This window comes from Mauremys mutica, chromosome 2 (assembly GCF_020497125.1).
Source record: "Mauremys mutica isolate MM-2020 ecotype Southern chromosome 2, ASM2049712v1, whole genome shotgun sequence".
Taxonomy (NCBI): Eukaryota; Metazoa; Chordata; order Testudines; family Geoemydidae; genus Mauremys; species Mauremys mutica.
This window is the reverse complement of record NC_059073.1, coordinates 229,149,528-229,174,501: the sequence shown is the minus strand read 5'-3', so window position 1 is coordinate 229,174,501 and position 24,974 is coordinate 229,149,528. Positions and strand designations below refer to the sequence as shown.

Below are 24,974 nucleotides of genomic sequence, written 5' to 3'. Positions count from 1 at the left end.
TGCAGGCGAACGGTGATGTCAGGCACCTCAGGCTAGCACCACACAGTGTCCCAATTTTACCTTGGTTAATATGGGCCCCTTACTTGTCATCGAGTGAGGTTTGGAGTGTGGAGTGGCAACCAAGGTGCTGTCATGATCATGAGGCCAATTGGAGTCTCCTCTATGTCTGGGGTGGGGGAGAGGGGAACTGTTTATGTTGCCTGGATTTTAAGGCAAAGTTTCAGAAGATATGGAAGATATTTTTCCAGAGACTGTCAGAGAAGTTAAGTAATGCGGGAAGAAACCAATACTTTGTGAAACTTTTATTGAAAATAACCAAACTCTAACTTGGGATTCATTTAGGGTCAAATACCAAGCTCTTTCTTTATATTCAACAGCATCTCACTCCACCAGTGGCCCCATTTAGCCCAATACAGCTGAGCTCCAGGTGGTCACCGAAGTGAGAAGGAGCTACTTAAACTGCACTCATCACCATTATATCTCAGCATCTTGATTAACATCTGTCATGTAAAAAGCAACAAAGAGTCCTGTGGCACCTTATAGACTAACAGATGTATTGGAGCATAAGCTTTCGTGGGTGAAAACACATGCATCTGATGAAGTGGGTATTCGCTCATGAAAGCTTATGCTCCAATACATGTTAGTCTATAAGGTGCCACAGGATTCTTCGTTGCTTTTTACAGAACCAGACTAACACGGCTACCCCTCTGATACTTGACGTCTGTCATGTCTTACTTCTCTTATCCTCTCCCCAAAGGGAAAAGTACATGCAGTGGAATGTCCTGATTTGGTAAGGTTTTAGAGGAAAGAGCCTCTAGGCACAAGCATGAACAAATAGCTTTGTTATTTAACTATGAATGCTCAGGGTTAGTTCTAGATTTTGCAGAGTCCTATGTTAAGACATGTTAGGTCTCTGATATGATGCTTATTTTCCAGGGGCCTCAGACGTACCGAAAAGGGGCTATTTTTAGGAGCTGGGTATTTTTAATATATATGTTGCTATGTATTTATGTTAAAGAAGGTCAAAGAAAGGAGCCTTGCACTTAGCAAGGAAGGTGGAAAAGTTTGTGATAGTCCTTAGTTCCCAGAGGAGTTCATTCCACACTCTCAGACCAGCTCCTGAGAAATGTTCTCTTTCTCTCACACACAGAAGAGCTATATTCTTATTATAGCTAATTCCATTGAGCCAGATAAGCATAGTTATCAACCAGAGTCTTCATCCCAGTACTTTAGGCAGTAAATAGAGTACTGCTGGAAATAGGACTACAGTAATGTACACTAAAGAAATTTTAGTGTACATCAGCAAGCTCCACCCATGCCAGTTAGTGCACGACACTCTGGTGGGCAGTAGAATTTACATCCCTGATGGTACACTAAGGCACCGTGTAAGTGAGCCCTTAGATATCCTGAGCCCAAGTCACTGAGTGACGTAAAGATAAGGGCAGAGATTTTGAACTAGATTTGAAATTCTATCAGAAGCCAGTATAGGGAATGGAGGACAAGTCAGATGTTTTTGCAATAGCCTATGTTGCCTAGGAGACACGCTACAACATTCTGTACTGGTTGGAGTTTTCTAAGAGCTGAAGGCCTCATGACCTGGTATATTTCATTGCTGTAGCCAGCCAAGAAGTGATAAAGGCACAGTGGGTAAAAAACAATTTTTAAAAATGATTTTTATTTAAAATGGATTTTTCTGATTCAAGTTAAGTTCATTTTTTTAAAAAGTCGATCTAAAATTAAATTTGAAATTATGACAACCTATAGTAAAGCCCAAACTTACTATAATCTATTCAAGTAATTTCAATTAAATTAAAAAATCGTAGTCAAGCAGTACGTTTGCTGCCAGTTTTAAAGGCCGTCAAACCATGAAACGTGTGGAAATCACTGGCTAAGTACCTGGAATCAGAGTTTGTTGAAGTGCTAAACAAGCTTTTGAAAGCAGTAGCTGGTTCAGCAGGTGGAGAGAAAATGTTTTCTTCATTTCAATTTATCCAGTTAGTTCAGTTCAATTATTTTTTTCAAAGTTGATAAACCAGTCGGGAGTTGAAAAAGCAGGATAGCTTGTTTTCCTCTTGCCATCTATGATTAAAATGAGGTGTGGAAAGATGAGCTCTACTAGTTCTAATCTTGAAGGACATCAGAAAAATCAATTCAATTCACTAACTACATAAGCTTTGTCCAGTCTCCTTTGGTTGAAGGTACACATCCACAATTGGTCAACTACTGATGGATGATGGTCTGGCTTCTGATCTTTTGATCTTATTTGTCCAGCACATTTAGAGTAGTCTTAGTTAACTAATAATTTTGAAAAGCTGTTTTGTGCATTTTAAGTGATTACTAATGTACATCCAAATGCAGCTTGACACAAATGATGAGTTAAAAATTATTGTCTAGTAATTAAATATTATTCACCATTTTCTGACATAAAACATTTGTGTAAAGATTATATTTAGTCGCAAATCAACATGCTTTAATGGTTACCAATCAATGATAATCCACCTTTCTTTAGGAAAATAACTACAAAACTAAACAAATGCAAAAAGATTAAAATACATTTTAAATCAAGCAAAGAGTCCTGTGGCACCTTGTAGACTAACAGACGTATTGGAGCATGAGCTTTCGTGGGTGAATACATCCTACGAAGTGGGTATTCACCCATGAAAGCTCATGCTCCAATACGTCTGTTAGTCTATAAAGTGCCACAGGACTCTTTGCTGCTTTTACAGATCCAGACTAACACGACTACCCCTCTGATATTTTAAATCAAGGTTTTCTACTTATTGATTTAAATCACTTTGAATTAAATCAATCTATCCTGGACAAAGGCGTGAATAACAGAAGCCAGACCATCATCCATCAGGAAGGGATGACGTTTCCTAGCCAAGCATGACAGTGTTAACGAGGAATCCAAGAGTATTCCTAAACTACGGACAAAGTAGTTGACCAATTGTGGATGTGTACCTTCAACCAAAGGAGACTGCTCTATGGCTGTAAACTCTTTACAATGCTTTCCTCTTCCCACCCCATCAGCTCTGTCTTACTCAGGTTCAGCTTCAGACACCTTTTCTTCATCCAGAAGCTGATCTCATGCAGGCACTGGGCCTTCAGGGTGATATTGGTGTGGTTTTATGTGGTGAAAGATAGATAGAACTGTGTGTCACTTGAGTCCATATTATCTGACCAGTTCACCTAGTGAATGCATGTAGGTTTTATGTAACGTAACTTCTTAACCCATAGGAAAGAGGCACTAAAACAGGTATTTAGGAAGCATTGCAAATCTCTCTGAATACATCTAATAAAAGGGGAAAGAGAGAGGTTTTTAGATACTAACAAAACATTGAGATGGGAATATGCATACAAAAAGGCATATGAGGAAGAGGGTTCTCTTCCTAAATGGAAAAAAGTTCTTTCACAATACATGAAATTCATTGTTGGGCACAGAGTCAGCATAGGTACTAAAATTATTGCATTTCTTTCATCAGTAAACACAAAATATAAACACAAGACAAAAGTCTTTACAAAACTAAACATAAAAATTGCAAAACTGATCTTGGAAACACCTATATGCTTAAATTTAAGTAAATGTGTAGTTAATGGGACATGCATAAGTGTTTGCAGGATTGTGGCATTATATACATATTATATACACACAGACAAAATACAAATTGACATGTAGATCAACTTCAAATCCACCTTACATATTTTTCACTAATGATATACACTTTTCTTATTAAATTCGATAAACAATAGTTTCAAGAAATAAGTCTTAGTACTTTAACAAAAATATAGAATTTGATAAATACATTAATGTTTCCCACTTGACAGTATCACTTAAGAATAAAATATTTTGATTCTCAAATAAAAAACCCCTAGAAATAATACATATAAAATCTCAAAATTGCATAGATCAGAGTTAAGGTGGTTGTGAGGAAATAAGCGTTTCTTGTTTGTTATGCAGACGTCATACAATTTAGGTCAGCCTAAACTATATTCTATTTTTTATTATAAGTGCTTTGTTTTTTTAAATGATATGATAGATAACTATACTGTTGTCTCTTAGCAACCTTAACAGGATTTTGAAAGTGCTTTGGATTTGAAGTATATATAAAATAAGAAAAAGTGGCACTGATAACATTAAGATTTTTGAATCCACAAAAGTTAGAAAATTCCACAACATCCTTATATAACCAATTTTGTAAATAGCAATGCAGCACACCTAAGGGCACACTTTTAGCCAAGCGCGCAAGGATCTGACTACATGGCTCCTATTCATATTAATGTTAAACCCCATGCTGAAATCTTATCCCATGATATGTAACATTATCCATTGTTTTTGAAACAGGACCATATGTGCTGCAATTGAAAGACATAAGGGGACTGAATGTATAAAGATTCTGTAGAAGCCTCATGTATGAGTTATTTTGTGAGTTTGTCTGTACTATATTAACAGTTTTTGTGATTGGTTTCGTTTGTTGATAAAAGTGCACCTTTTCAAAGGATTTTAAAGCACTGCATAAACATTACTTACACCTGGCAAAAACCTGCACAATAGGTATTTATTATTTTTATACTTTTTAGATGAGTAAACAAGCACAGAAAGTTTAAGTGACTTACACAAGGTGTGTCACTGACAGCTAGGAATACAATAGAATAAGACCAGATTTCTAGTGCCATGTTCCAACCACTAGACTATCCCCCTGTATCTAGTAAGGACTGATTTCATTTTTGCACAGAGTAGAATGGATCTGAAATCAATTAAACTTTATAATCTCATATCACCAGGGTGTATACATCACTGCAATATATACTGGCATTGTCAGGAATCTAGTCTTCCAGTGTAAATCATTCTAATTTTATAACAGCATCATCACAAGGTTTTCATAGTGCATTGAAATACTTTGTCTGTCAAAATCCAACACAAGTTTTGTAACTCTGACTCTACCAATTTGTTTTTTAATCATTTGACCTTCATAGTTTCTAGTTGTAATGGAACCGTAATGGATACCATAATGGTGTAATCTATCTGACCTAGTCTATCATCTAAAGTGCCTCTCAAAATAGAACGTAGGTGCTCTTCGGGCCAGTTTCATCTCTGCCCTGGTACAGGGACGGAAGGTAGTGGCTTATGTCTTCCTTATTCAAGGGGCCAGTTCAACTCCTAGAGCAAGCTAGGGCAACCCTGAGGGCCCTTTGCACCACTTTAGCTGGTGCAAAGGGGCTGCCACACAGGCATGAGTTCCCTTGATAGTCACTCCATAGTCTTGCACCATCTACAAGGAAATTCCTCTTTCCAATAAAGGTGAGAGAAAAGTGAGAAGACAGAGAAAGAAATCAGCGATGAACAATGGCATCATCTGCATTTTGGTGCAGAGGATGGTGTTGGATGTTTGAAATACAAGCGGAACAAAGCAAATACTACCAGGGTACTGGCAGTTCTGACAGTAAAAGGCATATGTGACAATAGGGCCAGATTATTTTACAAAAGTAACTTTGTTCTAGTTTGAACTTTCTTAGTAGAAATTTTGTTTACTTTGCTGGTTTAAGTTACAGATAATGTTTTGTTCTCCATAGAGTGAAATTCACTCTTGTTCAGTGACAGCCAGCACAAGATCTCATTAGGGTCTACAAGGGATGTAAGGGATACATAAACATTCTGCTGGCCTTCAGCACAGGGAGAACTTCATCCATAATGCTTTGTGCTGTTTTTCAGCATTGAACAAATCTGGAAAGCTAGTGCAAACATTAATTGGAAAAAGTTGCAAATCCCATTTGGGACTCTGATAATAAAAGATTTTTTACACTACCATATATACTTGTACTAACTAGCTGTAAAATCAAAATTATTCCTAGGAATCCAATTAATAATTATCAGAGTGAAAACAAGCCATTGAGCTTACTGGGTTGCAGGGAGGACATCTAAGAGCTTGTCTACACTTAAAGTGTTACAGCTGCACTACAGTAGCGCTTCAGTGAAGACACTATGCCCATAGGAGGGCTTCTCCCCTCGGTGTAGGTTCTCCAGCTCCCCAAGAAGCATAACTAGGTTGATGGAAAAATTCTCCTGGCTACACTAGGGGTTAGGCTGGTTTAACGCATCACTTAGGGTGGTGGATTTTTCACATCCCCAAGTAACGTAGGTATGCTGACCTAATTTCCTAGTGTAGACCAGGCCTAAGACATAATAGCTGTTAGAATTTGGCACCTTCTGTGCACCATTTCCCTCAAACATATCTAACAACTTAGATATCATGAATATAATCATTCTATATATAAAGACCCAGACCTTCATATGAGTTTGCCTTTAATCTATATTCATAGACTCAAGGCAAATACCTTGAAAATAGCTTTCTTGCCCTGCCCAATGTATCACATAATGGTCACTTTACCAAACTAGATGAAAATTAAATTAAATTAAAAAAAAAGGCAAACCTTGTGGGCTGTAATCTTGCAAACTAAATATTTTCAGGCTGGGTCAGTACTTGGAATGGAGGCATCAAAACAGTGGGTGCTACCTTAAATGGTTTTAGTGGATTAGCAGGTGACCTTCTTCCCACTTAGGAAGAAATTCACCTCTGTGTAGAGTAGCAGTTCTGAACCAGGTATCTGTGAGCGCTTTCAAGGGGGCTGCGGGGCCCTGCCACTGAAACCTGGCACCCCCACTCCAAAGCCAGGAGCAGTGTGGGACTGATGCCAATGTAGCGGAGCAATTTGTGCCACTACACACAGGGTGCTGAAGCCAGGATCCCCAGAGGAACCCCCGCTAAAGCTGGGATCCTCAGTGCCCTCCTCCCCACCCCCGTTGAAGCTGGGAGCCACACTGGGAAGCCCCTGCCACCCACACACAGCCCTTAGCTACCTCCTGCCTGCACCCCAAGCTACTCCCCTGCCAGCATACAGCCACTAGCTATCCCCTCCCTGCACCCTGAGTGATTTTCAAACTTTTTAAATTGAGTCTCCACTTTGAGTTATATTTTTTGGTTGCATCCCCCCACACAGCCCAGACAGGCTGGGTGGCCTCCTGAGTGAGTCAGGGGGTGGAGATGGCACTCCCTCTCTGGACCCCGCTGTGCGGAGCTAGCTCAAGCCCCGTCAGCCCTTGCCCTCCCCCCCGCAATAGAAGTAAAACTATGCCTATGCCCAAGGATCCCCCCGGAGCCCTGATTTTACCCCAACCCCTGCTGGGCCTTGGAGTTTTTACAGACAGTTGAAGGGGGCCTCAGCAAGAAAAAGGTTGAGAACCCCTGTGTTAAAACATTTTATGGCCAAGTAAATTTCACCTGCAGATTCAGCTGCATATGCACTATTACATACTTTTTGTATTTTCCTTTAAAGGTGGCTTGATTTCAGTTATGGGCAAAGTGATTCCTATTTATAGTTTGTACATTAGTTTATAAAGCACTTCAGGATCCTTTGGGATGATGAGCACTCTGAGCCTAATTTTTAGAGGGAGAGAGTATCCAGAACTCCAGTTGTGTACAGGAGCTGCAGGTGCTCAGCCTCCCCTGAAAATTAGCCCCTATATGAATGTAATACAGTATTACTAATAGGAAGAAATGAAGATCAATTTGTCACCTAGCTACTGTAGTAACAGATGCAATGGAAATGTGGACAAATGTCTCATGTTGTAAAGGAATGGTGTAAAGATGAACAAAACTGAATGTTATACAAAATACACAGCTGAATGGCCTCATACTGAGAAATTTGGTTACAACTTTTTATTTTTAAAAATACATTTACAGGTTGCTGAAATCACTACTGTGGAGGGCCACTGCACTTCCCACACATGAGCACCTAATGGACTGGTTCTGTAAGTATTACTACACTTCAGTAGTGGAACTGGAAATCTACCTCTGAGAAAAAGGTAAGTAAACTTTTTGTTTCCTCTTTCATATTTTACCTCCTAAAATGAGAACATTATCTGAGCACAGCTTAGAAACACACATCTTGACAAATGTAATTTACTCACATTTTATGTTAATTTCTTGCTGCTGTTAACTGAAATACAATCTCATAAAGGAAATTCACCTTTTTAAAAATCTGACTTTTCTCTGATTAGAAATATTTATGAATACCTTTAATAATTTATGTATGCCTAGAGCCACAAAGATATATGTAAACTCTTCTCAGACAAATACTTTTATCATCTTAAGAGATAAAGAGCTTGAGACAGAAGACAGGAATCTCTTGTATATACACCACTGTGATGAATATATTTATCAACTGAGTGCCATTGTGATGAATTTCAGGGAAGATGAAAAGCATTTCCATGACGGTGAAAAATTTGTAACTCAAAGAAGCGAGAACGAAGCAAATAGTTTGTATTTATCTTTGCATCTTAATAGACAACCTTATTCCTGTTTTTATCTTCTTTTCTTCATTCTCCCACTAAGGTGTTTTCACTTGTATGAAATATTAACAAGAAAAGGAATTCAATTAGAAAAGCTTGTCATCCTTGTCATTCACAATTGGCTACAGAAACTTTAGTCTGATGCATTTCACTTGTACTGATTTTAGCCTTTGTTTTGACCAGAGAGCCAAGAGATACAGGAAGAACTGATCTGAATATAAACAAATTACTATTAATTATGATTTAATAAATGAGAATATCACCTCTCCCCTAGTGGCCCACTATCAGTTGAGATCAGCAAAGATCATTGACTCATTGGGCACAAGATCGAGACCTAAATGAGAGGGAGTTGCTGGCAGTATGTTCTCTGTGAAGGGTCCTCGATTTTGGAATTTGAGTCCTACCTTGTTCTGCCAGAGCCTGGGTTTCTTCACTTACTGGGCATGCTACAAAGCCTATATTTTCTTAGACTTTGAGGGGTTGGGCTGAGACATGGTTATAGTGATGAGTGAGGTATAAAACCCTATATAGAACAGAATAGTGGTTAAATTCCTGGTCAGTGATTTTTTTACTTTGTGTGATTTCATCTATGAGCTAGGTGCACAGAGCATATGATGGGTGCCTCTAGCTACGTAGGTCCCCATCTATTATATATTAATTTAAATAAGTAAATATTACAGCAGTGCCCAGGACTGGAGTCTCATTATGCTGGGCACTGCATACTCATAAAAGGAATGACAGCTCCTACCTCAGAGAGTCTACAACAATACAATACTAAGGCCTGGTCTACACTAGGACTTTAATTCGAATTTAGCAGCGTTAATTCGAACTAACCGCTCAACCGTCCACACCAGGAAGCCATTTAATTCGAACTAGAGGGCTCTTTAGTTCGAATTCGGTACTCCACCCCGACAGGTGGAGTAACGCTAAATTCGACATGGCTAGCTCGAATTAGGCTAGGTGTGGATGCAAATCGAACTTAGTAGCTCCGGGAGCTATCCCACAGTGCACCACTCTGTTGATGCTCTGGACAGCAGTTGGAGCTTGGATTCTCTGACCAGCCACACAGGAAATGACCCGGGAAAATTTGAATTCCTTTTCCTGTCTGGGCACTTTGAATCTGACGTCCTGGCTGGACATTGGGGCGAGCTCCGCAGCACCTGCAACAATGCAGAGCTCTCCAGCAGAGGAGTCCGGCCAATCCAAGAATAGAAAGAGGTCCCCAGCATGGACAGACCGGGAAGTCCTGGATCTGATCGGTGTGTGGGGCGAGGAGTCTGTGCTGTCGGAGCTGCGCTCCAGCAAGCGGAATGCAAAGACCTTCGAGAAGGTCTCCAAAGCAATGATAGAGAAAGGATACAGCCGGGATGCAATGCAGTGCCGCGTGAAAATCAAGGACCTGAGACAAGGCTACCAAAAAGTCAGAGCGGCAAACGGACGCTCCGGAGCCCTGCCCCAGACATGCCGCTTCTACGAGGCACTGCATGCCATTCTAGGTGGGTCTGCCACCACTGCCCCACCAGTGACCGTGGACTCAGTGGATGGCATAGTGAACCTGGACAGTTCCTCCTCGATGTTCGCCAATGGGGAAGATGAGGAAGGGTCTGTGGAGGACGGCGCAGGCGACAGCGAACACAATACCGCTTTCCCTGACAGCCAGGATCTCTTCATCACCCTCACAGAGATCCCCTACCAACCCTCCCCGGCCGTTAACCCGGACTCTGAATCAGGGGAAGGATCAGGCGGTAAGTGCTATAAACATGTAAACATTTATTTTTTATAAAACAGGTATAAAAAAATAGAAATACTATATATAAAATTTTCAATGAAAAACTATATGAAAAGTAGGTCCACACATATAGGGATTGAACAATAATCCTCCAGGGACAATTCAAGAAAGGTCTCATTTAGGTCCTCGAAAAGCCTCCGCAGGAGGTTCCTGGGGAGGGGTGCCTTGTTGGGTGCTCCGTGGAAGCACACTCTTCCGCGCCAGGACATCCTTATGTAGATGGGAATCATCGCCTCCACAAGCATGGCCGCATATGGTCCTGGTCTCTGCAGGGCTTCCCTTAGCATCCGCTCTTTGTGACTCCGAGGGACCCGCATCAGGGTGATCTCATTCATGAAATGCTGCATCTAATTAGGGCAATTAGTGTATTGTTACTGTTGTGAATGGTTGACTTTTACTTTGCATAACAATGACCCTCGCTTAACAGCCACGTGTTGTAGGCCACATAGGAAAAGCATACATTGATCTTTCCCGTGCACTGGCGGGAGTGGCTGGAAAAGGGTCAGAGTATATGATTTCCAGATTGCCTTTAGCGGGAGGGCACAGCTATCCATTAACTGATAAGCAGAATGTACTGTAAGGCTTACCAGGACTGTCTGCTAGACGGATTCAGCTGTCTCTCCCCACTTGTCCGCTCTCCTGTGCAATGCCGCAGGCAATGAGAGCGTATTCCGAAATCTCGAACTTGTCCTGAGATCTCGTGAGACTTGTTGCCCTGTATGGTCTTGTTCAGAGAAACTGACTAGACTGTGTTCACTGTTCGCAAACATGTATCTCTTCAAGGAAATCAGTTACTTTTCCCATCACACAGCTTCGGCTCTTTCCCGGACTGCCCCGGCATCCCCCTCGCAGAGGCTGGCGCAGATTAGGCGGCGAAAGAAAAAGACTAGGGACAAGATGTTCGCGGAACTGATGGCCTGCTCCAGAGCCGAGGCGGCAGAGCAGAGACAGTGGAGGGAGACCCTATGTCAACAGCATCGCACACACATCAAACGGGAGGATAGGTGGCGGCAGGAAGACCAGCAGGCGACTCAAACGCTGCTTGGGCTAATGAGGGAGCAAATGGACACGCTCCGGCGCCTTGTTGATGTTCTGCAGGACCGCAGGCAGGAGGACAGAGCCCCCCTGCAGTGTATCTGCAACCGCCCTCCCCCGCCAAGAAGTCCTGCCCCCCCTCACCCAAAAGTACAAGACGGAGGGGCGGTAGGGGCCGTGAGAACTGTCACTGCACCACTGCATAGTGCTAATGTACCACACACCTCTCACGCTATAAATTTGTAGAAGTGCTTCCCTTACAGGCTCACCCAGTCCCAAATCCAAGTTTCATCCCCCCACTGTGTATTAGATTATTAAAAGCTGTTTGCTGTTATTCACTGTTTCGGTCACGTCTTTCGTGTCAGAGGATTTTTTTGTGTATGGGGGGGGAGGGGATTTATAATTGCACGGTATAGCCTACATTACCAGGGTACAGACTTGGGGCCATGATCAACTGCAGGGCACACACACACTGCAGTCAGTAGGCACCAGGGTCACTCTGTGTGGTGTATGCTGCCCCGGGTCATTCTGTGATGTGTATGCTTGTCCAGGGTCCTAGCGCCTGCCACCCCCTTAATGTTAAGGCACGCTGCCCTTACCATGCACTTCCACCGTAGCAACGAGCCTCTCCGCTGCCCTGAGCCCCAACAAGAGCCCTCATCCACGGACAGATACTCACCCTTCCCCCACACCCCTCACCCCTTCCTACGCCCAAACCCGCAGCCCACTGCCGTCATCCAAACCCCTATCCAAAGAAGGCACCACTCACCCCTTCCTGCAAACCCACCCCTTCCTGCAATCCCTCCCCTTCATGCACAACCACTTGCAACCGTCCCCCACCCCAGAGACCTATGTAGGAGCAGGAGGATGTCATTCCTCTATGGAACAAGCGGTCTGTACATCAGTGCACACCGTGCCCAGCACAGTATGCGTCCATGTTTCAACACCTGAACAGAAATGCAAAGTAAAACAAAGATTTATTAATAATGAGTGTAACAATTAATTTGCTTTAAAACGTGCTTTAGAAGTGGGGGAAACTTGGAGAACGGGGTATGTAACCGCAGATCGAAATCGACACATACAGACACAAGCCCAGGGTCAGTTTCTCTTGAAAGCAAGTGGAGAGTCATAGGTTACCCTGCTCTCCGAGGAAACTTGCTTTCAAAGCCTCCCGGATACACAGCGCTTCCCACTGGGATATTCTCTCGGCACGGGTGTCTGGCTGAGCGTAAACTGCAGCCAGGCGATTTGCCTCAACCTCCCATCCGGACAAAAAGGTCTCGCCCTTGCTCTCACAGAGATTGTGTAGCACACAGCAAGCAGCAATAACTACGGGGATATTCTTTTCGCTGATGTCCGAGCGAGTCAGTAAGCTCCGCCATCTCCCCTTGAGACGTCCGAAAGCACACTCCACCACCATTCTGCACTTGCTCAGCCGGTAGTTGAAGAGTTCCTTCTCTCTGTCCAAGGCGCCTGTATAGGGCTTCATGAGCCAGGGCATTAGCGGGTAGGCTGGGTCCCCGAGGATCACTGTAGGCATCTGCACATCCCCAACCGTTATTTTGTGGTCCGGGAAGAAAGTACCTGCCTGGAGGCGTTTAAACAGACCAGAGTTCCTGAACACACGCGCATCATGAACCTTGCCCGCCCACCCAACGAAGATGTTGGTAAAACGTCCCCTATGGTCTACCAGTGCTTGCAGCACCATTGAAAAGTAGCCCTTTCGGTTAATGTACTCGCTGGCCTGGTGGGCTGGTGCCAGGATAGGGATGTGAGTCCCATCTATAGCCCCACCGCAGTTTGGGAATCCCATCGCGGCGAAGCCATCTATGATGTCCTGGACGTTTCCGAGAGTCACTACCTTTGAGAGAAGTTGCTCAACGATTGCGTGGGCTACTTCAATCACAGCAACCCCCACGGTAGATTTGCCCACGCCAAAGTGGTTCGCTACTGACCGGTAGCTGTCTGGCGTTGCAAGTTTCCAGAGGGCTATGGCCACTCGCTTCTGCACACTCAGGGCTGCTCGCATCCGGGTGTCCTGGCGCTTCAGGGCAGGGGACAGCAAGTCACAGAGTTCAAGGAAAGTGCCCTTACGCATCCTGAAGTTTCGCAGCCACTGTGATTCATCCCAGACCTGCAGCACTATGCGGTCCCACCAGTCCGTGCTTGTTTCCCGGGCCCAGAATCGCCGTTCCACACCATGAACTTGACCCATTGCCACCATGATCTCCACGGCGCGGCGTACCCTGCTTTGTGAGAGGTCTGCGCCACTCTGTGAATTCCTGTCCTCACCGCGCTGCCGGAGCCTCCTCGCCCGATTTCTCAGCAGCTGACTGAGAAGAGGTGGACGATAAGGTGCGAGGAGTTGACAACGGCCATAAGTGCAGCGATGATCGCAGTGGGTTCCATGCTCGCAGTGCTGTGGTGTCCGCGCTGTAACCGACCAGAGAAGGGCGCGAACAGATTTCCCGCCGGAGCTTTCAGGGAGGGAGGGCGTGATTGACGGTTCAATGACAACAGTTACCCAAAAGCACCCTCGACACATTTTTCCCCCAGGAGGCATTGGGAGCTCTACCCAGCATTCCAATGGGCAGCGGGGACTGCGGGAACTGTGGGATAGCTTCCCACAGTGCACCGCTTCCAAAGTCGACGCCAGCCCCGTTACTGTGGACTCAGAAATTCGAATTAGTGTATTTACTGTGGATACACAAATTCGACTTCATAAGGTCGAATCCACAAATTCGACTTAAGTAGATTCGAAATAGTCTTGTAGTGTAGACAAGGCCTAAGCCATATAGTAACTTCTATAAGAAAGATAAGAGCCCTAACACATAAAATGCAAGTCATGGCAGAATTATTCTAGTATACCAGAAAAAAGCTCCATCTTGTGTATTTTTTGCAGAAGTTAGGACCCTTTTGCAGTATAAAATTGTTCTCTATTTTGTAGGTAAACTGTAGGGCATCCTAAGAATTTGTTCAGTCGTATTTAGATCAACACACATTTTTAGCATGATGTTTTATATATTTTGTAACTTTAAAAAAAATGAAAATAACATACTTTCAGAAAATGACTTATGAATCTGACAGCATAGGAATGAGTGTAATTAAAATAATTTACTGCAGATGTTAACACAAAATATTCCCTAAAGTACTGGATGTAGTGTTCTACATTGCCATAAGGTAACTTGGCTAAATTTAAACTTATATATATGGAGATAGCATAATGAAACTGAAAAGCTGGAACCAGTCCCTAGCACATATTTTGACAGTGGTTACTTACAAGCAATTGGCCTGTACAGCACAGTACTGACTTATAGGAACACACACACACACACACACACACGTAAATGAAGCAGAACATGAAAATGATCTAAAATGCATTTGTTCTCCAAAAGTCCACACTTCTCAGGTTTGTACAATATACCAAATCTGAATGTACAGGCTTTCAAAATTTATGTGATATAATCAAATTCTATCTTTTAATAATAGACATTCTCTTGTAGTAATAGTAGGTTCTAAAATCAACACACTGTGAAAAATTAATCTGTGGAAAGACTTGATCACCATAAGCCCTGTTGTGTAAACAGTACTATATAGCAACCTCATCTTATTTGAAGTATGATTAAGGAAATGTAAAAAAAATCTTACCGCTATAATGTTTGGTATGGCATTGGATTGTGCACACAGTTTTGACTTCTTTATGAATTATTATTATTAGTTGTGTTACTGTAGCCCCTTAATCATGGACCAGAACTCCACTGTGCTAGGGGCTGTACAAACATAGAACAAAAAATATGGTCCCGGCCCGGGAGAGCTTACAATCTAAGTATGAGACTAGCAACAACTAGTGGATAGAGACTGATGAATGGGGAAGTACAAGAAAACAATGGGACAATATTGGTTGTGGTAATAGGCCATGGTCTATTGTCAAGTTTTTTGTAGGCATCACAGCAAAGGAGAGTATAAAGAAGGGATTTGAAGGAGGATAATGAAGTGCCTTTGCAGATATTTATGGGGAGCTTCTCCCAAGTGTGAGGGACAGCATGGGAGAAAGCATGAAGCTTGTTTCAGATTTTTATAAGTGGGTGATGGAGACCAGTATTTTGGGCCAATCAGAGGTGAGAGTTGGCTTCTCAACAGTGAATGAAAGATGTTAGGTAGGCTGGAGTATGCCGTGAAGCCTAGGATTTGGGAAATGAGGACAAGCATGGGTGGTGGGTGAATTGCCGGCTGGGGGAGGCTAGCCCCCAGCTGGCCCCGCCCGAGGACCCATCCTCCTTCCCCCACCGGAGCCCCCCCTTCCCTGTGACCACTAGCTCCCCTCCCACCCCAGACCCAGAATGCTGGGTGGGTGGTGCGCAGCAGCCTGCGAGCACAGGGTCGGCGGTGCGCAGCCCCCACCCCTGCGTGCAGGGTGGGTGGGAGGTGCATGGCTCCCCCCGGCCTCTGAGTGCAGGGCGGGTGGGCAGAACATGCCCCCCTCCAGCCCCTGAGCACAGGGTGGGTGCACGGCGCACCCCTCCCCATTGCCCCCAAGCACAGGGCAGGCAGTCCCAGTGCTTCTAGCCCACCCCCCAGTGCCAGGTGGTGCAGTCCCAGCACCCAGGGCCCCCCAGTGCTGGGCAGCCCCAACCACACCAAGTCCCAACCGCCCTAGCTCCAGCCCCAGCAGACTTCCCTGAAGAGGAGCAGCCTGCCTGGGCTGGGGCCAAGGGGGAAGGGCAAGCAGGGCTTCAGGGAGGAGTGTGAGCAGGGCCACACCGGACTGTTTGGGGAGGCATAGCCTTCCCCAGCCTATGCACCATGCCGCCCATGAGGACAAATAGCTTATGTCTGATGCACTAGAGAAGGGGGAGCCAGTGGATGGAAGCAGAAAGGGGAGACGTTTTCAGAACAACAGGGCTAGGAAATTATCTTTGCCGCAGTATTCTATGTGGATATGAGCAGAGCAAGATTGCATTTGTCTAAGCCAAACAAAAGGATGGTGCAGTAATTGAGATGTGGAATGATGAGAGCCTGGATGTGAGTTTTAGCTATGATGGTGGATGGTAAGGAAAGGCTGTATCTTAGAGATGTTATGCAGAGGGAATTGTTAAGATTTAGACATGGATGTGATGACCTAGAGCAGTGGTGGACAACCTGCGGCTTGCGGGCTGCACGCAGCCTGCCAGGCAGGGTACTCCACTGGTGGGCCGTGAGGCAGTTTGTTTATATTGACCATCCGCAGGCACGGCCACCTGCAGCTCCCAGTGGCCGTGGTTCGCTGTTCCCAGCCAGTGGGAGCTGTGGGAAGCAGCACAGGCCGCAAGAACGTGCTGGCCATTGCTTCCCTGCAGACAGTCAATGTAAACAAACTATCTCGCAGCCCGCCATCTGATTACCCTGACAGGCCGCGTGTGGCCCGCGGGCTGCAGGTTGCCCACTACCGACCTAGAGAGAAGTCCAAGTCGAAGATGACACCCAAGTTATGGATCTGAGTGACAAACAGGATGGTGGTGTGGTCCACAGTGGTCAAGAAAGGAGGTGGGGGGGAGAGATGGAAGGTTGAGAGCTCTTTTTTAGCCATGTTGAGCTTGAGCTGACAGCTAAGTATCCATGAGATGTCAGAGAGACATGTATCACTAACCTTTTAACATCTCACCCCATGTTAAAGTTGTTGAAGCCTATGATAATCAAGTCACTAAATTAACTAAAATAAAAGAGACGTATCAGTATAGTGTGTGAATAAGAGGGGTTCACACTGTAGTGCATAAACTGTTGCTGTATTGCTCTTTAGTTCAAGCTGAAACTCACAATGAGTTTAGATTTCCTTCCTTCTTATCATATGAGGATTGTTATTCTCCCTGTTGGGGTAGAGATATTAGCTATGAACTTTACACTGTGTATTAATTCAGTAACTGAGGGTTATATGTCCCTAAGATTATGGACAAGGACAAATCTGCACTCCAGGTGAGACACTGTATTTCTTTTATCCATAAATGCCTGGGAAGAAACAAGATATGATACATTGTTGCAACTAATTTTCTAAACTGCAGCTATTTTAATTAATGCAATTAATATTATCTGAAAACAGAATAGTGTCAGAGTAGTAATGAGAACTGCTAGACTAGACAGAGCAATTTCTAGAAACTGGTGAGACTGGCTCCTCCAAAAGACATTTTTAGATCCTCCTCCCACTGGGCTGTGAATTTTAAGCTGTTCCTCTTAAAGGCATAGCACAGAATTTCACCTTTTGTTTTTTGTTTGTTTAACTTCAATAATTAATTCACCTTTTAAATAAAGGAAGCCTTTCACTCAGTACCTGATGCAGTCATTTGCATCTTTACAAAGAAAATCTAAAGAATTGTCCTATCAGAACAGAAGCATATTACATCCACTCTGTATTGAGTTGGTCGGAACCAGTAAAAAAGGAGAGCAGAGAGTTTTCATCACTTTTTTTACAGGCGTATATAACTAAGCAGTGTGTAAAGCAGTGGGGATTCAGGCCTCATGAGTCAAGTAAATGGAAACTAAATTAGCATCCAAAAAGAATTTCATCCAGAAAAGACAGTCACACTCGGGAAAGAGAAAGCTAATTTGGGCTGAGATATCAAGAATTACTTACAGCCTAATTTAAGGCTGGAACAAACAAAAATATATCACACTACACAGGAGCACAAGGGGGTAGTTGACACTTCGTTTATAATAATTAAAAGTTACAAATATATGTACAATATATCTATAAATATATATATTTGATTGAATACTTTCCCCAAAACCTTTCATACAGCAGGTTACTTGACTTCTTACATTGTAAACTCGGCAGGTCAAGGAGCATGTATTCATATTTGTCTATACAGTGCCCATTCTAAGGTCTCTTAATGTTACAATAACATAACTATAAAATAATAATAGAAACACAAATTTATCTTTACTCTGAGCAATGACTAAGCTAAGACCAGATGTGCATAATTAGCAGACACCTCAACAAGTTCAAAGAAGCTTTTGAAATTATCCTTGGAGAAGACAGGAGACAGAAACCACACCTGTTTGCTGAGGGAAAAGGAGGTTAATATATTTCCTAAGATGAGAAGTGTCTGCAAACTCCTTTGTCAGTATAGTACTGCAAGGTTACACCTTTACCTAGTAGCTGAGGGGCACGTTGGGGATGTTGTCCAGCAGAGGGAGGTAATGCAGGCTGGACAGTGAGAAAGCCAGGATTAGATATTGCTAGACCATGAATGACTGAGACAGAAAGCTAAAAGATATGGTCAGGTTATTTTCTGATTTTTCCTTTCTTATCTATAAGTTTTTACCTGTTTAGATGAATTATAAGGCTGGACATGCTTTCAACCAATTTATGTTTTGATTAGGGCTGTTGATTAAACTCAGTTAACTCATGCAATTAAAAAAATTAATCCCAATTAATCCCAGTTTTAATTGCACTGTTAAACAATAGAATACCAATTAAATTTATTAAATATTCTGGATGTTTTTCTAAATTTTCATATATATTGTATTCTGTGTTGTAATTGAAATCAACATGTATATTATTTTTATTACAAATATTTGCACTGTAAAAAATAAACAAAAGAAATAGTATTTTTTAGGTCATCTCATACAAATACTATAGTGCAATGTCTTTGTTGTGAAAGTGCAACTTACAAATGTCGATATTTTTTGTTATATAACTGCACTCAAAAACAAAACTATGTTAAACTTCTGAGCCTACAAATCCACTCAGTCCTACTTCTTGTTCAGCCGATCACTAAGAGAAATAAGTTTTTTTACATTTATGGGAGATAATACTGCCCTCTTCTTATTTACAATGTCATTGGAAAGTAAGAACAGGCATCTGCATGGCCAGGGGTGGCTCTAGGAATCCTGCCACCCCAAGCAGGGCGGCGCTCCGGGGGGCGTGCTCTGGCGGTCGCCGGTCCTGCGGCTCCGGGGGACCTCTTGCAGACATGCCTGCGGAGGTTCCGCTGGTCCCGCGGCTCCAGTGGAGCATCCGCTGGCATGCCTGCGGGAGGTCCACCCGAGCCGCAGGACCAGCGAACCCTCCACAGTCATGCCTGCGGGAGGTCCACTGGTCCCGCGGCTCCGGTGGACCTCCCACAGGCATGACTGTGGAAGGTCCGCCGAAGCCGCCTGCCGCCCTGCCGGCAAAATGCCGCCCCAAGCGCGCGCTTGGCGCGCTGGGGTCTGGAGCCGGCCCTGTGCATGGTACTTTTCTAGCCAGCATTACATGCCTGATATGCTAAACATTCGTAATGCCCCTTCATGCTTTGGCCACTATTCCAGAGGACATGCTTCCATGCAGATGATGCTCGTTAAAAAAATAATGTGTTTTAATTAAATTTGTGACTGAACTCCTTGGGGGAGAATTCTACTTCCCCTGCTCTGTTTTACCCACATTCAGCCATATATTTCATGTTATAGCAGTCTCGACCCAGCATATGTTGTTCATTTTAAGAACACTTTCACTGCAGATTTCACAAAACGCAAAGAAGGTACCAATGTGAGATTTCTAAAGATAGCTACAACAAGACCCAAGGTTTAAGAATCTGAAGTGCCTTCCAAAATCTGAGAGAGATGAGCTGTGGAACATGCTTTCAGAAGTCTTAAAAGAGCAGCACTCCAGTGTGGAAACTACAGAACCTGAACCACCAAAAAAGAACATCAACTTTCTGTTGGTGGCATATGACTCAGACGATGAAAGTGAACTTGCGTTGGTCCACACTGCTTTGGAACATTATTGAGCAGAACCCATCCTCAGCATGGACACATGTCCTCTGGAATGGTGGTTGAAGCATGAAGGGACATATGAATCTTAAGCACATCTGGCAAGTAAATATCTTGTGATGCTGGCTACAACAGTGCCACGTGAATGACTGTTCTCACGTTTGAAAATGTAGGAAACATCAAAAAATATTTAAATAAATGGCATTCTATTATTGTTTAACAGTGCAGTTAATCACGGTTAATTTTTTTAATCACACGATTAATCGCAATTAATTTTTTTAATCACTTGACAACCTTAGTTTTGATATGATTTTTCTTTCTCTGTTTCTAATAAAGTGTTCTTTAATAAGATTCAGACAGTTTTACAGAATGAAATCCAGGTCCCATTGAAGTCAGTGGGAGTTTTACCATTGACTTCAATGGGGCCAGGATTTCACCCAAATTGTTTTGTAAAGGAAGTTCATGCACTCTGTCCCACAAGAGGGAAAGTAACCTTCAGCCTCCAAGGAAAAGGAATAAGATTAACTCTGCTTAGAATTCTAGGTTAGGGGGCATGATTGAAAAGGCTTATCCAATCACATGCAAACAGTGTCAGAGCTGTGGTTTGCACAGTGTACCAGGAATGCCTATAAACCACAGAAAAGTTCTGATTTTAAAAGTTCCAAGATAACAAAAATGTACAAACTCGAATTCCTTATACAATTACATACAACTATTATCCAAAAGGATTTCTGCCAGGAAAGAGAAAGTTACCCTGTAGGGTGCAGGGAGGAGAATATGCAGGTTGAATGAAATTCACCTCTGAACAGGCTTAAGTGGTGCCTAGGCCTTCTGGTGGCTATCTACACCAGTGTTTCTCAAACTGGGGTTGCTGCTTGTGTAGGGAAAGCCCCTGGTGGGCCGGGCCAGTTTGTTTACCTGCCCTGTCCACAGGTCCGGCCGATCATGGCTCCCACTGGCCATGGTTCGCTGCTCCAGGCCAATGCTGACAACATTTACCCTGAACCACCCACAACAATGTTTTTGATCCTTCAGGGTTTGGGAGCTCAGCCCAGAATTCAAATGGTTTTCGGAGAGTCCGGGAACTGTGAGATAGCTACAGTCGTCAGTCGTCCCTCCCTCCATGAGCATCCATTTGATTCTTTGGCTTTCTGGTACGCTTGCCTCAGCTCCTTAAGTTTCACACAGCACTGTGTTGAGTCCCTGTTGTGGCCTCTGTCCATCATGGCCTTGGAGATTTTTTCAAATGTTTTGGCATTTCGTCTTTTGGAACGGAGTTCTGATAGAACAGATTCATCTCCCCATACAGAGATCAGATTCAATATCTCCCGTACAGTCCATGCTGGAGCTCTTTTTTGATTCTGGGACTGCATGGTCACCAGTGCTGATCAGCGTCCACGCTGGGCAAACAGGAAATAAAATTCAAAAGTTCATGGGGCTTTTCCTGTCTACTTGGCCAGTGCATCTGAGTTCAGATTGCTGTCCAGAGTGGTCACAATAGTGCACTGTGGGATAGCTCCCGGATGCCAATACCGTCGAATTGCGGCCACACTAACCCTAATTCGAAATGGCAATGCTGATTTCAGCGCTACTCCCCTCGTCGGGGAGTAGTACAGAAATCAATTTTAAGAGCCCTTTATATCGAAGTAAAGGGCTTTGTTGTGTGGACGGGTGCAGGGTTAATTCAATTTAACGCTGCTAAATTTGAGATAAACTCGTAGTGTAGACCAGGCCTGGGAGTGGATGACAGGGGATGCTTCACTTGATAATTGCCCTGTTCTGTTCATCTCTCTGAAACACCTGGCATTGGCCATTGTCGAAAGACAGGATACTGGGCTAGTTGTACCACAGGTCTGATGCAGTATGGCTGTTCTTATGTAAAACACAATATGTTTCCTTGAAAGCAAACAGGAAGGTTATATTAATCATGTCACAAATTCCTTATGTATTTAGGTTCCTCATTTTACTCTGGATCTTGTCTGCTTCTGTTCTAGTCAGGATTTTTAAATTCTATAATGAAACTCTGCAACAGAGATGAGAAAGCACTGCAAGTAGGAAACCCTGGAACAAAAGCAAAAACGATCCCTGTCAGAAGTAAATTGTAGTTTACTATTTTTATTTATTTTGAAATACAAAGCAAAAGCAGGGATTTGTTATTTTAGTTTAATTTAAAGAAAACAACTATTCTATTTGAGTTCACTTTGAACATGAACAGTGACATTTTCAAGTATTCTTATTCATTCTAATCATGCTCCTACAAGAAATATCAATATTAATTATTACTTTACAGCACCAAAAAGCTTGCTCTGCACTACACAAAACTCCATATCAGAAGATATTGGGACAGTTTCCCTTCTGTGCCCAGCTTCCTGGCAGCAACATGAGGAAGGAAGCTTAGGGGACTCCCCATTTCTTTGCCCCAGCCCAGACCCCAGTGTAAGTTGGAAAGGCCTTGGTGCTGCTCTAAGGCCTTATCTAGACTGGAGTTTTAGCCACAGATGTAGCTGCACTGGTGAAAATATGCATATTCTTCCAGATCAAGGATAAGTTGAAATAAAGGCAGTGAGAGCGCCCATCAGCATGAGACAAATCCAGACCTGTGACCTGAGGAAGAGCTCTGGATAAGTTCGAGAGCTTGTCTCCTCACCAACACAGTTTGGTACAATAAAAGATATTACCTCACCCACCTTGTCTTTCTAAAATCCAGCACCAATGTCACAGCTGCAATGCCCCTTTGCTTGAGGGTAGATGTGTGTGTGTTTAAAGACACATACTGGGGAACCCGTAGCACAATCAAAATGTTCAATATTTCTGCTATTCCATGTTACATAAAACAAACCAATTAAAAGTCTCTTTAAGAAAAGAAAAGGGGATCAGATTTTTCAGTCTCTTATAGCAGCTTTGCACTTGACTCACAGTGCAAAGTTGTCCAATCATTGGAAAATTCTTCCTATATAAAGAAATCCACCAGTCATTTGGAGTCCCCAGTTTAAGGGGCATGTTCAGGGGAAAGGGAGTGCATCTGGGATATTCCCATACTCCGCAATCACAAGCTGTGAGAACAACCTCTAGGGACTATTGGAAATGTGCAATTTAAAGAGACTTGCAAGCTGCTGTGAATGATGAGACTGTCCTTGATGCTAAGCAACCCAAGGATCATACACTGTCACAGAGGAGGCCTAAAATCACCTTGATATCCCTATACTCTAATCTCACACTGAGGGCATCTTGACAGTAGTGGAGCATATGGCAGTCATGAAATTTGTTGCAAAATGGTGAGCAATATTTTTTAAAAGCCAAGAAAATTTCTGTTAAAATAGCCTTTCGATTCAGTGCAGTAAGAACGCCCCTCTATTTAAAAAACCACAAAATCAGAAACTAAATTTTTTGTGAAAGCAACAGAATAAACAAAATATACTGAAGTTCTCTTCGGTTCCTTAGAAAGGAACAAACTTCTTAGAAGATGAAGGGAAACTGCAGTAGAGAGCTGATACATTAATACACTGGTTGTGCGTAAATCATATTTAAGATAACACAGCCCTTCCTCATGTAGAAGCACCACCACAGCAATATATATTTTAGGGCTATTTCAGTTTTTTGTTCAATCTGCCTATATCCTAGTGGGACCTCAGCCTGAAATACTGCTCCAAGGGACACAGCACATAATCAATCCCTGTGAAACAACTTCGGTCGTGGTAAATCCATGTAAGTGCTGATTCCAATTACGTTAATGAAGCTGCAAGAGGACTGCATTTCTTGTAGTCCTAGAGAGGCTCTCTAACATTGCTGCATCATCATGCATGAGATCACATGGAGGCTGGATTCAGATTCACTGTACGATAGTGGTGTTCGATATTTTCACAGCCTGAGGCCTAACATATTATTTCACAAAGGTCAAGAAGGCCACAGTCAATAATTTGGAGCTGATTCTTGGCCCTGGTCTGTTCCCTTTGCACTGCTGCGGTGGAGCAAAGGGAATGGAAAATTCCCCCAAGTTTCCTGCTGAGGAGTCCCTAATGTGGGGAAGGCTCCAATAGGTGCAGAGCCAAGATATCCAGCTCCCACACCTTCCTGCCTACAGCCCCTAGTGCAGCAGGTGTGTCCAGAGTGGGAAGGGGGAGTGGCTGGAGTGTTCTGGACTCCAACTATCTCCAATTGGCATATGGGCGGGACCAATAGCCAGCTTGTGGCTGGTGCAGAGAAACCTGGGCTGGTGCAGAGAAACATGAAGCCATGAGAAGATGCTGGTTCTCACTTTTTCTACTTTATTCTCTCTCCTGGGCTGTCCAGATTAGCTTCATGGGGGAGAGGAGCCACTCTTTGCCAGGCACTCCTGTAGGCTCAGGCAGAACCAGTCAGGATCCTAGTTTGCTCACCCTGGGGCTCCTACTGACCAAAGGGAAAAAGGCTGATTCAAACGTTTCTAATTAGAAATCAGAGGATGTGGCTGAGGGGACATTTTCTTTTTGTAATCAGATGCAAATTTTCTTCATATAGTCACCCTCAAAGGCCCCAAGTAGCCTTTGAGTCACAGCTTAGATAGATGTTCTGTGGGCATGTCTACAAAGTGTGGTAAGCCTGGGCTCTGACTCAGGTTTGAGCCCAAGTCCCCCTTCCATCCACACACAAATTAATCTTACTCAAGTCAGGATGCACTCGGGACCCGGGTCCTAAAATCCTGCATGGCGGGGGTAGAGCTCGAGTCTCACTGTGACTCGGGTCCAAGCCCTTTCATTTTGTTGTGTGGATGCAGGTGAAACCACAGACCAAGTCAAAAGGTCTATGTAGTGCAATATGGATGCGTTAGCACAGGTGAGAGACCCGGCTCCAGCAATTGTAAATCCAGATTTAAAATGCAGCATGTATGCTAAAACACAGGCTTGAAAGCACCAAGTCCACTAGCCTGGGTTCCACAGACCCAGGCTTAGTGTGCAGTGTAGACATACCCTGAAGGACTTATAGCTCCAAAACACATGCCCCGCCCCTGTCCAGTAGGCTGAAGAAGTAAATCCACTAGCTAGCTAATCAATTGAGCTAACACATACATAAGAAGCAGTGACTTAAATTTTAGTAGAGGGC

The 24,974-nt window shown here is 43.5% G+C and overlaps 1 long non-coding RNA gene across 1 annotated transcript; it reads left to right on the top strand.

The window, feature by feature from the left end:
• Positions 1–1,568: 1,568 nt before the first annotated feature.
• LOC123364923 lies at positions 1,569–22,516 on the top strand. The gene is made up of 4 exons (XR_006577358.1): positions 1,569–1,647; positions 7,740–7,861; positions 22,186–22,331; positions 22,432–22,516. It is a non-coding gene; the product is annotated as an uncharacterized LOC123364923 (long non-coding RNA).
• The last annotated feature ends 2,458 nt before the right edge of the window (positions 22,517–24,974 follow it).